Raw genomic sequence first — 9,714 nt, 5'->3', positions numbered from 1 at the left:
AGTGATGTCCGTCTGTCCCCGTGACTTCTATCACTGGCTGCCTCCCAGGGGCATGTGGGGGGCTGGGTTCTGAGGTGGGCCTAAGTAGGAGTCAGTTCCACAAGCTCAGGCGTGGGGAAGGGGGGGTGGGGGCAGGAGGACTTAAACCTCACAAGAAGTTACAATGTGGCTCTAGGCTCGCATTTGAAGGGCTTGGAGTTCGTTGCTGTTGGGTTTTGAGAAAACAGCAGGTGTTGGCTGCCTGGGCATTTGCACCTGCCCTCCAAAGAGCAAGCGGGGCTCTGGGCTGCTGGGCTGTGCTTCCCACTCCGTAGGCAGGGGACGCCAGTGGCCGAGCTCTGCTCCGTGCTGGGTCACTCAGGTGTGCTGTCCCTGTGGGATGAGGCCGCAGGTGTGGCGAGTGCTGAGATTGTCCCTGCCTGGTGCTCTAGCTGGTTTGGTGGCTTTGCAGCCATTTTAGGAAAACAAGTTTCCCTTGGCAAATGGTTGTGGCCACTAACGTGGTTCTCCAGCAGGTGGCAGCAGCAGAAGGGGAAGTCCTGGTAGCAGCTGTGAGAAGCTGGGGGAGGTCTGGCTTCAGGCCAGTGAGTCACCCTCAGGCTAGGGCCGAGGAGCCTGGGAGCTCCGCCAAGACACCTGGGGAGGTGTGTCTAGGACAACTGGGGAGCTTCATCTGGTGCCCTTTCTCTGAATTTACCCCACTGCCACCACTGATGGTGCCACCCAAACTTTGGGAATGGTGCCCTGCCCTTGGGCCCACTAGGGATGCCAAGGATTAAAGGTGGTCAGGTCCATTTACCTGCTTCCTGGTGGCTCCTCTGTACAGGGCCCCCTAAAGACAAAGAGTCTCCATCCGGTTAACAGGGCCACCAGCTGGCGGCCCCTGCCAGCCCTAGGAGCCCAGGGACTGTCACCTGGGAAGTGAAGGAACCTTGGGGAAGCCTGGGCCAAGATGAAGATAGGAGCCAGGAGCTCAGGCACTAGGGTTGCCCACTATCTCCCAATGGATCAAACATGTGCTCACCACCCAGTTGCTTTGTGCTAATGAGCAGTACAATGGGATTCCTGCCACCCGTGTGGGAGACAGGATATATATATATATATATTGTGTGTGTGTGGACAGAGAGAGAAAGGTCTTTTGCCATTGGTTCACCCTCCAATGGCAGGCACACTGCGCTGATCCAAAGCCAGGAGCCAAGTGCTTCTCTGGTCTCCCATAGGGTGCAGGGCCCAAGCACTTGGGCCATCCTCCACTGCACTCCCTGGCCACAGCAGAGAGTTGGAAGGGGGGCAACCGGGACAGAATCTGGTGCCCCGACCTGGACTAGAACCCGGTGTGCCGGTGCCATAAGGTGGAGGATTAGCCTGTTGAGCCGTGGCACCGGCCAGGATTTTGGTTAAGTTGGAGAGCTCTTTGAACCACTGATTCACTCATGGCTACAAAGGCCAGGGCTGGCACAGGCCAAAGCCAAGGATCCTGGAACTCCATCCGGGTCTCATGCAGGTAGCAGGGGCCCAAGCACTTGAGCCATCCTCTGGCACCTTGGCAGGCATGTTGTTAGGAAGCTACAATGGAGGTGGGCAGCTGGGATTTGAGCCGGAGCTCACGTGAGGTGTGGGGGTCCCACCACTGGCTGTGCTTTCCAGGGTGATTTCTATCCCCTGTGACCCCCAAGGTTAGCACTGAAGAGCTGTCAGGTGCTCTTCAGGCTGTAATGTGCCTTTGGGGGGAAAATGGGTTAGGTCAGCTTTATTCAGGCAGAGTTCAAGGTTAATGGGGCCACAGTTTGGGCCGAGGCTGTGTGTGGGTCACTTGATGGCAGCTGTTGTGGGCCAGGGGCTCGCCAGCACTGAGCTGGCTCCCTCCTAGGAGCCACACCTCAGTGTTTGCCAGGCCGGGGCCTGGGCCGATCCCGATCCGCTGGAACAGGACATCGAGATGGTCCCGACATCAGGAGGGGGCACCAGCTCGGTCCTGGTGCTCGCACCTAGCAGCCTGACCCTGGGCTGACCACTGAGGTGAGTGCCCGGACACTGGGGTCTGCTGCCTGCACTTGCACTTCAAGGGTGGTTGGGGATTCATCAAAGGTCTCTTCCCACCCAAGTTTTAGACCCCCAAGTTCTCTTGGTGGACACCTTGGGGCTTTGGATCCCAGCTTAAGATCTCATGTGATGGGGCCGGTGCTGTGGTGTAGTAGGTTAAACTTCCCTACGTGGGCAGCAGTTTGAGTCCAAGCTGCTCCACTTCGATCCAGCTCCCTGCTAATTCTCCTGGGAAAGCAGTAGAGATGGCCCAAGTGCTTGGGCCCTGCACCTGAGTGGGAGACCCGCAAGAAGCTCCTGGCTTTGGGTCCACCCAGCTCAGACTGTTGAGGCCGTAGGCATCTGGGGAGTGAACCAGCGGATGGGAGAGTCTGTAACTGCCTCTCAAATATTTTCTTTTTATAAAGATTTATTTGAGAGTTACAGACAGGGAGAGACAGAAAGGTCTCCATCTGCAGGTTCATTCCCCAAATGGCCACAACAGCCGGAGCTTCCTCCAGGTCTCCCATGTGGGTGCAGAGACCCAAGGACTTGGGCCATCTCTTTTTTTTTTTTTTTTTTTTTTGACAGGCAGAGTGGACAGTGAGAGAGAGACAGAGAGAAAGGTCTTCCTTTACCGTTGGTTCACCCTCCAGTGGCCACTGCAGCTGGCGCTGCGCTGATCTGAAGCCAGGAGCCAAGTGCTTCTCCTGGTCTCCCATGTGGGTGCAGAGCCCAAGCACTTGGGTCATCCTCCACTGCCCTCCTGGGCCACAGCAGAGAGCTGGACTGGAAGAGGGGCAACCGGGATAGAATCCAGCGCCCCAGCCGGGACTAGAACCCGGGGTGCTGGCGCCGCAGGCGAGGATTAGCCTAGTGAGCCATGGTGCCGGCTTACTTGGGCCATCTTCTACTGCTTCCTCAGGCCACAGCAGAGAGCTGGACCCTGGATAGTGGAGCGGCCGAGACTAACCGATGGCCACATGGGATGCCGGCACTAAGACCTCATGTGAAGACGAACAGAGGACCTACAGAAGGACCCCTAGCCCTGGGGGGTGGGCTGCAGGCAGCAAGGCTCCCACACTCCCAGAAGCCAGGGAGGCTGCGGCAGCTGGGTGCTCTGCGGCCAGCCGATGGCCTCAAGCTGTGGCTGTCCCCAAGTGAGCTGGTGGGATCCGCCCTGTAGGGGCCAGAGAGGGGTTGTCTGCAAGGAATGGAGTTGGCTCCCGGAGCCCCTCAGACCTCGGGGCTGGGCTGGACCCCTGTAACCCCTCTACTGGGCTCCTGTCACCTGCAATCCCTGGTGCTTCCGGAAGCCCGGTGCTGGGGATCCCACACACCACCGCCTGACTGAAGTCCCCTCTTTGTAGCTGAGAACTGGACCACACAGTGCAAGTCTGGCTGAGCTGCCCATGGCCGGCCTTGGCGATGGTCAGGTCTCGGCTTTGCCAGCACCAGCTCCTCTGCTCTGGGTAAGGCCCTGGCCTGACTTAGCCCGGGGTGCCCCATCCCTGGGTGACACAGTCCGTGGCGTGGCATGGCGTGGCGTGGAGGGCCCTGCTCTGGCTCGCCCTGGGAGAGGCCGACCCAGCGCTTGGAGCTGCCCGGCCTCTGTGCAGGGCCACACCCTCATCTCACCCCACGGGGCTTCTGGGAGGCTTCAGGGGTCTTTTGCAGTCTCGGCCTCACTGCCAGGTGCCACTGCCCAGGCAGGGACAAAGGGCAAGTGCTTCTCCTGACAAGCATTCGAGAAGCGTGGGCTTTGCCTGGCCGTGAAGGTGGCGGGGCAGATGGCGGACATGTCACAGGCTGTGGGGACAGACGGGTGGGCAAGGTGAGGGCACAGTGCCCCTTTGGGCACCACCCTCAAGTTCAGGGGTCCCGGGACCACCTTACTTGACAGCAGCCGGTGATGCACTTGGGAGTCTCCAGTGTGGAGACTTGGAATGACCCACAGGACTCCCTGGAAACCATCACGCTCACGGCCTTGGTTACCCCAGGAGGCTAAAGGAAGGGGTCTGGTGCGGACCTTGGACATTTCTCCCCGCAGGGTCACAGATGGCAGTGCCAGGACAATGCACACACTCAGCACGGCCAGCCGGGGGTGGGGGCCTGGGCGCCGGAGCCCAAAGTTTGCCCAGCAGTGTTACGTGGGCAGGACGGCCTGCCTGCCCCCGCCAGAGGGGCTGAGCTCGGGCTCAGTGCGCCTCACCCCAGGGTGATTCGTCCGTGTTGCGTCCTTGTTGGGGCAAGCTCGGGCTGGTAAGAACTCCCCCTGGGCCACCTCCCTGCTCCAGGACAAGGACAAAGGCCAGGGTCTCTCTGGGGGAGACCCAGTGCCTCAGCCCCTGACCTCTGCCCTCGAGCTGGGTGTGCACCCCAGTTCCGGGGCGCCTTCGTTCAGCAAGTGGCCCGCAGCCCTCCGGCCTGGAGCTGGCAGAGCAGGCCGAGGCCGCGGGCAGATTCCCGTGCTGGCTCACTGAGCTGCCCTCCCCGGCCCCCGGGGCACAGACTCCACCGATGGTTCCGAGGAAACTGACTTTCCCAGCATCTGTGGACAAACCCGGACCCCTCACTGGTCACCCGCTGAAGAGCAAGAAGAGTTCCCCGGTGACCACAGGGCGGCCCTTTGGCTCCCCCTTGTGGGTCCTTGTGGAAGTGGCTCCCCTGAGCCCCGTGCTGTCTGCCCAGCCTGAATTCCAGCTGAGGTTGCCAGAGGACGGAGCGGCCCGGTTGGGAGGACAGACTGGATCCGAGAGCTGCCATCCCCCTGGTGCTGGGCCGACAGGGGTGCAAGCAGACTGCAGGGACTAGAGGAGCGACTGGGGACGGGACGGCAGGGACGGTGGCCAGCACTGCGTGGACTCGGGCTGTGCGGGCAGTAGCTGGAGAGCTTCCTGGGATGCAGGGAGCTCTGGTTCTGCTCCTTTCTTGATATGTGAACGCACTGAGTCCCTTGGAAAGGCCAGGGAGAGGGGCAGGTGCAGCAGGGGGCGTGGTCCCTCGGGGCCTGGGGAGGGGCCAGCCCAGGAGAGGAAGGCAGTGAACCCCACTCCCCCCCGCCCCCCCCCCCCCCCCCCCCCCCCCCAAGAAGAGAGGCCGCATCCCAGCCAGGGGTTGGAGAAGAGCGGCGCTCTCAGGTGCACCCGGGAGCTGAAGGCAGGATGGAGTGGTGCTGGCACAGCCAGATGACGCCACCTGATGGCACACATTTAAGGTGGACCAAAGGCATCAAGGTGAATGGCACACATTTAAGGTGGACCAAAGACATCAAGGTGAATGGCACACATTTAAGGTGGACCAAAGACATCAAGGTGAACGGTGGAAATAAAAGTACCAGAAGAAAATATGGGAGAATTTATTACTTTGAAGGTTGATTTATCTATTTGGAAGAGTGACAAAGAGAAAGCCAGGAAGAGACAGACAGAGGTCTTCCATCTGCTGGTTCACTCCCCACATTCCTACAACAGCCAGGGCTGGGCCAAGATGAAGAAGAGAGCCGGGAATGCAATCCAGGTCTCCCACGTGAGTGGCAGGGACCAGAATACTCATTCCGGCTCCTGCTGCCGGCCACAGTGCCCATCAATGGGAGCAGGAAGCCTGATTGGAGGCAGAGGAGTCAGGTGCTCCTCTATGGGATGGGGCGTCCCACACAGAGGCTTAACCATTGTGCCAAATGCCCAACCCTGAAACGGAGCTAACACGGGGAGTTAGGGACCATCTTCTACTGTTTTCCCAGGTCATAGCAGAGAGCTGGATTGGAAGTGGAGCAGCCAGGACTCCAACCAGTGCCCGTGTGGGATGCCGGCACTGCAGGTTGTGACTTAACCTACACCACAGTGCGGCCCCTTTTCTGTAATTTCATACGACGGGCAGGTACGCGTTCTAAAAACCAGGAACAAACTTCACAGAGGAGGACAGACCCTTGTCCAGTGCCCCGGCTGTGCCCAGAGAGTTCCTTCTGGGGGTTGTGGCCTTTAAGGGGTGGCCCGTGTCCCGGAAGGAGGCCCAGCATGGTCGTGAGGACAGATCTCTGTCCAGGAGCAGAGCCGTCTGTCCACTATGACTGCAGCCCCCGGGCCAAGGGGCACCATGGTTTAGTAAGCTTGGCCTCCACTTGCAGTGCCAGTGGGGGTGGCCGGGGGCAGGCCCAGAGCTCACTCCTCCCCCAGGTCCTGCCCTCTGCGGCCGGCTCCGCAGGTGGGCTTCTCCAGGCTCCTGCTACTACCCACCGTTCTACCCTCCCGCCTTCCTTCCCATTTTCAGCTCAGTTATTTATCCTCCTAATTCCTGGGCACCTGTTCTCTAAACCGAATGGCTCATCTCGGTCAAGGGTCACGGGTCACAGGGACCACGATCCCCCCCCCACCGCCTCCCTGGGGGTTCCCCAATCAGCAGGAGGGAGTCAGGGTCTCCAGCCATCGTGTGGGGTGAAGGGCCTGACCTCACTGGCTCCAGGGGTCGCTGGCACTGGTCTCTTACCCCACCCTCGCCACTCTCCCTGTCAGGGCCACTCATTTTCTGCCCCTGCGCAGGTGCCTCCCTCTTTGGCCTTGTGCCCAGGGGCTTTTGAAGCATGGGTCCCCTCCCCTGCGCCTCCGGCTGGACAGTGATGAGCCCCTCCCCGTCCCACTGCCCTGGCGCAGTCCTCACGGCTACTCAGGCCTCTCTGGATTTCGTTAGGTTCTCGGCTACGACGTGTGTCTTGCAGGTGTCTGTTGAGGGCACCGTCTCTCGTGTTCTTGACGGCCGTCCTCCGCGGGCCAGGGTCTGTTTCTGAGCTATTTAGCATCAAGAATCTGATGACGTATGGATACGGCGGACAAGATTCAGTAAGCTGCCGCCGCGGTCTGTCTATAATGGTTTTTTTTTGACAGGCAGAGTGGACAGTGAGAGAGAGAGACAGAGAGAAAGGTCTTCCTTTTTGCTGTTGGTTCACCCTCCAATGGCTGCTGTGGCCGGCGCATCTCGCTGATCCGAAGCCAGGAGCCAGGTGCTTCTCCTGGTCTCCCATGCGGGTGCAAGGCCCAAGCACTTGGGCCATCCTCCACTGCCTTCCCGGGCCACAGCAGAGAGCTGGCCTGGAAGAGGGGCAACCGGAACAGAATCCGGCGCCCCAACCGGGACTAGAACCCGGTGTGCCGGCGCCGCAAGGTGGAGGATTAGCCTGTTAAGCCACGGCGCCGGCCGTGTGATGGGTTTTTAATCTGGCCGGGCCAGTGTCTTTCCTCTGCAAATGTTCTTAACTCGCCTTGATTGCTTTCTTCCAGGTGGCTGTCAAAGGGGCCGTGTGGGATTCTCAAACACAAACAAACATGGAAAAAGTTAAGCAGAATGTCTCGGGGGCGTTTAGCCTAGTGGTTAGGACACGAGGTTAGGAGCTGGGTTTAGGGGTTGGGCTCAGCTCGACCCAGCTTCCTGCCAGTGACGGCACAGGTGACCGATTCCTGTCACCCCCAGGGAGGTGGCGTTGCATTCCCAGCGCCTGGCCGGGCAGCTTTTGTTGGGGACATCTGGGGAGCGAACCATTGGGGGTGGGAGCTTTCTCTCTCTTCATTAAAGCAAATAATTTTAATACTGAACATCACTATTCAGACGTCATCCTGAAGCGTTGTCAAATTCCTGCATCACCAAGAAAAAAAAAAAAGTTTCCTCCTACATCTCTTATGATTATTTCTAAACATTTTTTAAAAGATGTATTTATTTGTTTGAAAGGCAGAGTTACGCAGAGAGAAGGAGAGAAAGAGAGAGAATGTTCCATCTGCAAATGGCCCAACAGCAGGAGCCAGGAGCTTCGTCTGGGTCTCCCACGTGGGTGCCGGGGCCCAAGCGCATGGACCATCTCCTCTTGCTTTCCCATAATTGCAACTGGAGCAGCCGGGACTCAAACCAGAGCCCATGTGGGATGCGGCGTCGCAGGCGGCGGCTTTACTCACTGTGCCACAGTGCCAGCTCTGACATCAACATAACTAAGATGCCAATTCGCCCCAGCGTGGAGCCCTGCTACAACCTACTCCTCCTGGGATCTCCCACGAGCGGCTGAGATAATCAGTGGTCGTTCCCACCCCCGGGAGCACACAAGAAGCGCACTGTTGTTTGCTTCCTTTGGACGTTGCAGCCTGTGCCTTCCGCGTCTGGGAGTATTGCCAGCTCCTCTCTGTCCCCCCACCCTTAGAAGTGATTTTCCCACCACACCGGTGCAGACTGGCAATTGTGGCATAAGCCCACGAGCGCCACCTGGTGGTGACAGCTGGAGTTCGGTGCAGACCCGTGGAGATGCTGCCTCAATGACCCAGGGGAATGTGGGCTGCCCATCAGGTCTGGGATGCTGTCGAAGAAACTCTTAGTAAGAAAGGCAGAGCCGAGACGAGGCCGTGAGAAACTGGACCCAGGAATCCCCTCTTCTTAGCTCCTCCCAATTTAACAACCTGCATCTCTTCCTCTCTTTATTATTATTCAAAATTTTTCATTTTATTTGAAACACAGAGAAAGAGAGAGAGGGGGAAGACCTTGCACCTGCTGGCTCATTCCCCAAATGTCCAAAACAGCAAGGGTTGGGCAGGCTGAAGCCAGGAGCCCGGAACTCCATCCAGGTCTCCCCGTGGACGGCAGGAGCCCAAGTACTTGGACTGTCCCCAGCTGCCTGCCTGGGTGGGCGTTAGCAAGAAGCTGCAACCAGAGGCAGCGCTGGGGCTTGAACCCTGGCCCTCTGGTATGGGATGCTGGCCTTTCAAGTGGTGTATTTTTTTTTTTAATTTTATTTATTTGAAAGGCAGAGTTACACAGAGAGGTAGACCCAGAGAAAGAGAGCGATCGTCCATCTGCTGGTTCACTCCCCAAATGGCTGTAATGGCTGGGTTGGGCCAGGCTGAAGGCAGGAGCCTAAAACTCCATCTGGGTCTTCCACATGGGTGCAGGGGCCCAGGGACTTGGGCCATCTTCTGTTGCTTTCCCAGGCACATTAGTGGGGAGCTGGATAGGAAGTGGAGCAGCCGGGACTCAAGCCAGTGCCCATATGGGATGCTGGCGCTGCAGGTCATGGCTTAACCTTCTATGCCACAGCATCGTCCCCTATAATTCTGCCTTTCAAAGAAAATAGATAGATGATAGATAGATAGATGCCATTTAGGGGGAAAAGATTTATTTTATTTGAAAGGCAGAATTACAGAGCGAGAGGGAGACAGAGAGCTCTTCCATTTGCTGGTTCACTCCCCAAATGGCTACAAAAGCCAGCGCTGGGCCAGGCTGAAGCCAGAAGCTCCATCTGGGCCTCCCATGTGGGTGGCAGGAACCCAAACATAGGGCCGTCTTCTGCTGCTTTCCCAGGTGCATTAGCTGGGAGCTGGATTGGAAGTGGAGCAGCCAGGACTTGAACCGGCACTCACGTGGGATGCTGGCGTCGCAGGTGGTGGCTTTACCCTGTACACCACAAAGGTGGCCTGGAAGAGCCATTCTTTTAATGTTTATTTATTTCCATTTTATTTGAAAGGCAGAGAGACAGGGTGAGCTTTAATATGTTTACTCTGCATGTAAGTGCCCAGAACAGCTGGGACAGCACCAGGATGAAGCCAGGAGCCAGGAACTCCATCCCCATCTCCCATGTGGGTGGCAGGGCCCACACACTTGAACTGTCACCTGCTGCCTCCCAGAGAGTGCTTTTTTTAAAAAAAAAAAATTATTTATTTGAAAGTC

The sequence above is a fragment of the Lepus europaeus genome, chromosome 1 (assembly GCF_033115175.1).
Source record: "Lepus europaeus isolate LE1 chromosome 1, mLepTim1.pri, whole genome shotgun sequence".
Taxonomy (NCBI): Eukaryota; Metazoa; Chordata; class Mammalia; order Lagomorpha; family Leporidae; genus Lepus; species Lepus europaeus.
Note: the sequence above shows the minus strand (reverse complement) of the source record.